At 35.7% G+C, this 7,161-nt stretch overlaps 1 long non-coding RNA gene and 1 other non-coding gene across 2 annotated transcripts; one reads left to right on the forward strand and one right to left on the reverse strand.

Annotated features, from left to right (window-relative positions):
• Positions 1-1,156: 1,156 nt before the first annotated feature.
• Positions 1,157-1,264, reverse strand: LOC112793993 (small nucleolar RNA R71). Its single transcript, XR_003198676.1, has one exon. It is a non-coding gene; the product is annotated as a small nucleolar RNA R71 (small nucleolar RNA).
• Positions 1,265-2,324: 1,060 nt separating this feature from the next.
• On the forward strand, positions 2,325-6,479 carry LOC112790593 (uncharacterized). Its single transcript, XR_003196693.3, has 4 exons — positions 2,325-2,844; positions 2,955-3,072; positions 3,191-3,369; positions 6,273-6,479. It is a non-coding gene; the product is annotated as an uncharacterized lncRNA (long non-coding RNA).
• Positions 6,480-7,161: the final 682 nt, after the last annotated feature.

Raw genomic sequence — 7,161 nt, forward strand, 5'->3', positions numbered from 1 at the left:
TCTCTTTAATTTCTGCCATTTACTTTTATGAGCATTACCCAATTCCCCATTTAAGATTCTGCACTTTAATTTCTGCTATTTACTTTCTAGTCATTTAAATTTCTGCATCTCAATCTAAATTCTGTTTAGCTCAACTAACATATTCTTCTAACTAAAGTTGCTTGACCAATCAATCCTTGTGGGATTCGACCTCACTCTATAGTGAGTTTTACTTGAATTCGGTATACTTGCCGAAGGAAAATTTGTTGAGAGACAAGTTTTCATGCATCAAGTTTATGGCGCTGTTGCCAGGGATTGATTTTGAATCAACAATGATTAAGCTAGAAGATCACTAGATTGAGCATTTTTTTTCCATTATTCTTTTCTATATTCAGTAATTTACCTTAGTTTGTTTTTAATTTCTTCCTCATCCCCTATTCCCTCTCTAATTTCTGTTCTCCTTTCTTAGTTTACCATAATTTAGCTCACTAACCCACTAACTGTTTGATAAATTGCATCACTCACACTAACAATCATTCTAACAAAAATTGTCTTCATTATATCTCCTGTTGTGCATTCTGTTTGTTGTATGACAGGGAGAAGAGAAGGAATCTCAACATCCTTTGATTCAGAGCCTGAGAGAACCCTTTGGAGACAAAAAAGGGAAGCAAGAGGAAAAAGAATTGTTGGTGCTGAGGAAGAGGAAGAGTATTTTGAACCCAACATGGAAGAGAATTTGGAGAACAATCATGAAGAAGAAGCTCATAATCATGCCAGAGAAGGCCATGCAAACCGGGTTGGGCATGAAAGGAGGGTCTTAGGATCCTATATCAATCCTAATCCAGGAAACTGTGGAAGCAGCATTCAGAAACCCACCATTCATGCCAACAATTTCGAGCTAAAACCTCAGCTCATCACTTTGGTGCAAAATAACTGCTCATTTGGAGGAGGTGCTCAAGAAGACCCTAACCAACACTTGACCACCTTCTTGAGGATTTGTGACACAGTGAAGACAAATGGAGTCCACCCGGACGTCTATAGGTTGCTCTTGTTCCCCTTTTCACTCAGGGACAAGGCAACAAAGTGGCTTGAATCCTTCCCAAAAGAAAGCCTGACAGATTGGGAGGAGGTAGTGAACAAGTTTTTAGCAAGATTTTACCCTCCTCAAAAGATTAATAGGCTAAGAACTGAGGTGCAAACTTTTAGGCAACAAGATGGTGAGACACTTTATGAAGCATGGGAGAGATTCAAAGACTTGATAAGGAGATGCCCATCAGAGATGTTTAATGAGTGGGTTCAACTTCACATCTTCTATGAAGGTCTTTCCTATGAGTCAAAGAAGGCTGTAGATCATTCATCAGGAGGTTCTTTAAACAAGAAGAAAACTGTTGAAAAAGCCATAGATGTCATTGAAACAGTTGCTGAGAATGACTACTTCTATGCCTCTGAAAGAAGTAACACTAGAGGAGTAATGGAGCTAAACTGTAACATCCCTCATTTTTGAAAAATCTAAATATAAATAAATTGTGATTTTACTTTATTGAGTTTAAACTTTATAATTTTAGAAATTATTTTATTAGAGATAATTAAATAGATTCAGAGATAATTCCGTTTTAAATCAAACAAGATTCTTAAGTAATTTTCTATAATAGAATATTTTGTATAATTTTAGTAATTGAAAAATTAGAAAGGATTGTATAATTTAATTCAAGTAACTTTTATTCTGAAAGGGTTACGATTTATTTTATTAATTTGATATCTTATTTTATAAATTAATCAATTAAGAATAATTAAATTAGTTTTATTAATATTTGGAGTTAAGTTAATTAATATTGTGTAAGTTTTTATAATTGGTTATTTTATATAATTTCAAATTAGAATTCATTAATGAAAGTGTTATATAATTAAATTTAAGAAATTTTTATTATGAATGAATTATGGTTTATTCTATTAGTTTGAGCTTTTAGAGATTAATTTATTAGAAATGATTAAATAGATTTTTATAAATACTTAAAGTTTAAGTAATTTTATTATAATTAGATATTTTGTAAATAGAAATTAAAGTTTCGGTAATAGAAAAATAATAAAAGGTTATATCACTTAATTTGAATAATTGGTATTAAGTTTAAACTATATTTTATAAATATGATTAATATACTTATTTTATAAGTTACACTATAAATAATTAATTGAACTTAGCAATATGTTGATAAATAATGTTCTTATATATTTTTAAGAGAATATATTTGATTTTAAAATTACTCTACTCTTTAATTTTATCAAAATATTTATTCATATCTATCCATATTCTTTTATAAAATCCTAATTTCTAACCCTAATTTCCCAAATTGAGAAACCCTAACCCTAATGTTTCCCTTTCCTCAGCCACTGAACGCAGCCTCTACCCCCTTTCCTTCCTAAACACCACACACACACAAAAGAAGAAAGAAACGCAGAGAGAGAGAGAGAGAGAGCACGAAGAGCAGAGAAAAGAGAGCCCGCCGCCGCCGTGACCGTCGCACTGCCACCGTTCAACTCCGCTCGCGCTGCCGCGCGTTCTGTCATCATCAGAGTCATCGTCGTCGTTTGTGGAGCCGCGAGGAGCTCGCCGTCGAGCTGCTTTGCAGCGCCGTCCCGTCCATAGAGCCGAGCCCGAGCCCGCTTCGTCACCGCCGTCGGGGTTTTCATCGTCGCTGGTGCGGTCGGAGCCGCCGTCGTTGGAGAGAGAGCAAGCGCGAATCTGAGAAAGGGAGAGAGAGAGAGATACGACGCAACAGAGGAGGAAAGGAGAAGTCTTCTGTCATCAACGCCACGCCTCTTCACCACCGCCGCCGCCGGAATTTCTGGTTGCCGCCATGATTAATGGTGAGTTAGTTAAACCCTAGCCATGAGAACCACCATCTTTGAACCTTTACTGCTCTGTAAATACCCAGTATCTACTCCTGATGCTCTTGACTATGTTATGTTTGTTGGAGCTTGTCTCCATGGAGCCACTGGCGGGGTGTTGCTGCTGCCGGAACCACCGCGGGGTGCTGCTAGGAATCGCTGCTGCCCTGCTTCCGCTATACTTAGGTTCAACATCCATTGGCCTGGGTTAGCCTTTTCCCCTTATTTCTGCTCCAATTGCACGCTCTATTCTGCCGATTTCTTATTAAACTGCTTGTTCTTGTTTTAATTCAAATTTGGCTTGTGCTCTGTTTTAAATTTCCAGAGCCGTTTCTGCTTCCGATTCTATTGAATTTGAAATCTTCGCTTCGTTGCAACCATGATCACTGTTGTGGGAGCTAACGCCGTTGCTATCTTGATTGAGACTGTTGCATAGCTAGTATTGGTCCAGCCAGCTGCCTCGCTATAATCCAGCCTCCGGGTTCTTTTAATCGCGACATCGAGGTAGGGGGGTTTAAAACGATTTCAATCTAAGAATGCTTACAAGGTTTATTGAATAACTGCAAATAGATTTAATATCTGTGAGTAATTGATTGACTATGTGAATATTGAATTGTGGCTGAAATTTTGGTTGAAATGGTTGAGGTTGTGACTTGGAATTGTTGATTAGTGATATTGATTGATTGTGTGGATTGGGAATTGTTTGCTGACTGATTGTTGAGAATTCCTGAATTTTAATGGGTTATGTTGGATTTGATACCATTGAATTATTATCTGGTATATTGTAATGTTAATGAACTTGGTTGGTGGTTGAGTTGGGATTGGTTTTGAGGGGTTTTGAAGGGTTGGATTTTGAATACTAAATAGATTGCTGAAAATCTGATTTTCGAAATTTAAAAAGTGACTTTGGAAGTGAATCAGTTATTCAACGATAATCGAAATGGTATAAGAGTAAAGGCTGAGTAAAGTATGATAAAGGTTGCTGTTGAGACTCAATTTTGAGAAGTTTGAATTAATTATAGAACTAGTTATGACTTTTCAAAGTTAAAATGTAAAACTTGATGTTCTGCATTATTTTTAAAGGAAGCCGGAAACTTTGAAAAACTATAACTATTTCTGCGATTATCGGAATTGCGTGGGACCAAGTCCGGATTGAGCTTGGGAATATAGGGAACTGGACTGCTGAATTTGAGACTTTTTTACTAAGTTTATGGTTTATGATGAATTTTTGAATTATGGATGTCAAATCTGGTTTTTACTGCAGAACATTTAACACAGCAGCAACTTGATTCCTTTAATAGAAATTCTGCACTTTGAATTTTGAAATGGAACCAATTTTAAATGAAACTTTGGTCCTAATACTTTAATTTCATAAAAATTTAGAATTGTTAGAGTTGTGGTTTTAAAGTTTTGGATTTTCAAAGAAAGATGTTTTATGCAGTAAAAGTCAGGCTTTGTTTTCGAAGTCAGTAACTTTGAGGTTTTATAATTTTTAAATCTGGAATGGTATTGAGATGCAACCAATTGGATGTGAAAATTAAGTGTGTTTAGCATATGTGACTTAAATTTCAAGGCTATCCATGTTTTAATGAGTAAGTTATGGGACTTGGAAGAAGATAAGTTCATTAACTTTTAAAGCAGAATTCTGCAGAAAATTAGTCAGCTTCTAGGTTATATAACTTCTTCATCAAAAATGATATTGACCTGAAACCAATTGGAAAAGACACTTGGATGAGTGTAGTTGAACTGTATTAATTTTTAAAGTCATTGGATTTAACTTGGAGTTTATATTGAATTTTGAATATTACATGCTGCTGCTGTTTTTCTGGTTTTACGCACTGCAGAGCAGTCTCGGTTTTTCCTTTATTCCTAAGGCTAGAGAAACCAGAAAATTACGATCTTTGGTTTGTTAGAAATCTTATTTCAAGATGGACGCCTGGACATAAAGTTTGCGCAATTCCGAGTTCATTTGCTATATTAAAAACAGAAAAGAAGATAGGGTGTTGAGAATGCTTGAGTGAGAGTTATGAGTTCATAAAATTAAAGATGAACCTTAGCGTTATATGGCTGACTCAATGTTGGAATTTGCTTGTTTTGAATTCAATTGATATTGGAAAGGTTGAAAAGAGTTTGGTAAATTGTTTGGTTGGGATCCGTAAGGGTGGCTAAGTCCTATTTTTAAAAGGAGATTATGTCCGAATTTTTATAAAAGTATAAGGACTTAATCAAAATCAATATTTAAGGTTTATTTAATGATAATAACTTCACCGAGTCTTTTAAGAAAAGATTATTTGGCATATGAGATTGTTGGCAAGGGCGTGGGTCTTGTCCCGCTTGCGTGTTTGCAATTATGAAAGAAAGAGGAAAGAGTAATGTACTTATTGTATGATTATCTGTTGCTTGAAGCAACCCAAGAGATGTTTGTTTGTTGCTTGAAGCAACCCAAAAGATGTCTGTTTGTTGCTTGAGGCAACCCAAGAGCTATTATATATATATTTGTTGCTTAATGCAACCCAAGAAATATTATTTATTTATTTGTTGCTTAATGCAACCCAAGAGATGTCTGTTTGTTGCTTGAGGCAACCCAAGAGCTATTATATATATATTTGTTGCTTAATGCAACCCAAGAGATATTATTTATTTATTTGTTGCTTAATGCAACCCAAGAGATATTTATCTGTTGCCCTGAGGCAACCCAAGAGTAATTCTCCGTTCCCAAGAGTATATTTCCTGCGAGTAGAAAGCAGAGGCTGTCTCAATAGAGCTGCTAATAATTATATGCGCATTTATTTGAACAGAGAATCGTATCCAGGAAATCGTGAACTCGTGACCGGATAAATGTCGGGAATGCAGGTGCTAACCGACACATGAGCTCATGGCCTGCACTAGGACTAGACATTCATCATATGCACTTATGTGACATTGTTTGGGTGTGTATATTGTAATTGGTTTGCCTAAGTGAATAACTCTGTTTAACTGCTAATTGTTATACTTGATGTAATTGCTCTTGATTGTGTTTGAACCTCATTACTTGTGGTTGTAACTGATTGACTGGATTGTGGTGAATTGGATGTTGATTGAATTGCTTAGGCTTGAGGCCGTGATTGGTACGTTTGAGGTCTAGTCCTGTATAAAAATCAAACTGGTTCAACATAGACTTAATGAACCTATGCTTGGAACAGGTTGGTCATTCATACAGTCTAGGAAACTTTTAAGAGTGTTATAAAGAAAATATGGGTCTGGCATTTTGAATAATTAACTAATACTTTTAAAGAAGGTTAATTTTCTTTTAGATGTATCCGAATGAAATTAACTATTTGCGCTTTATTCTTTACTTTCACGGCATTCTCTACCTCTACTGAGAACATGTGGTTTGGTTCTCACCCCCAAATTTTCCACCCTTTCAGTGACACAGGTTTGAAGACGCAATTTGAAGTTGCGAGCCATTAGTAGGTTTTCTTTATGGTTTTAATTGCTTTCATAGAGTCCCCTCGCTCTTTTCCTTTGAAGTTTTATTTTATCAGAGGGGTAGGTATTGTATTTGGGTTTATATGACTTCCTATGTATAAGAATTACTATTAATAATACTTATATGATTGTCTTATTATTTGCAATGCTTATCTTTGATACATGTCTTGAATGAATAAAAACAAAATTTTCCGGAATCTTTTTAAAACTAAAACGCGAACTCGATATAAAGGCTCAGTAATTAAGTAGTTAATATTAGAAAAGGTCACGTAACGTTCTTTCTAGTAGAAATACCCTGACTTAAGCAAGGTATTTTGCTGGAAGGGATGTTACATAAACCACATGGATGCACTGTTAGCCCAAAATAAGATGATCACCAAGCAGCTAGCAGATCTTACTAAGAAGGTGGAAGAGAACCAAGTTACAGCAGCCATCACCTCATCACTAACTCATGAAGGAGTAAACATAGGAGAAGAAGGTAACTGGGAGCAAGCCAACTATGTGGGAAATTCACCTAGACAAGTCCATGATCCATACTCTAAAACGTACAACTCTGGATGGAAAAATCACCCCAACTTTGAATGGGAAAACCAACAAGACCAAGGACAAGATTCGAGACGTTCCAACTTCAACTCCAACAACAATGCCACTCATCAAAACACCTCACAGAGATATTACCAACATCCATCTAGCCAACCTTCTCAACTACCTAATCTCAACCCACCATCATCCACAGATGATAGGCTTTCAAAGATTGAAGGTCTACTCAAAATTATATGCAAAGATATTCAAGATAGTAAAGATTTCCAGGAAGAAGTGCAATCTAAC

Source organism: Arachis hypogaea, chromosome 3 (genome assembly GCF_003086295.3).
Source record: "Arachis hypogaea cultivar Tifrunner chromosome 3, arahy.Tifrunner.gnm2.J5K5, whole genome shotgun sequence".
NCBI lineage: Eukaryota > Viridiplantae > Streptophyta > Magnoliopsida > Fabales > Fabaceae > Arachis > Arachis hypogaea.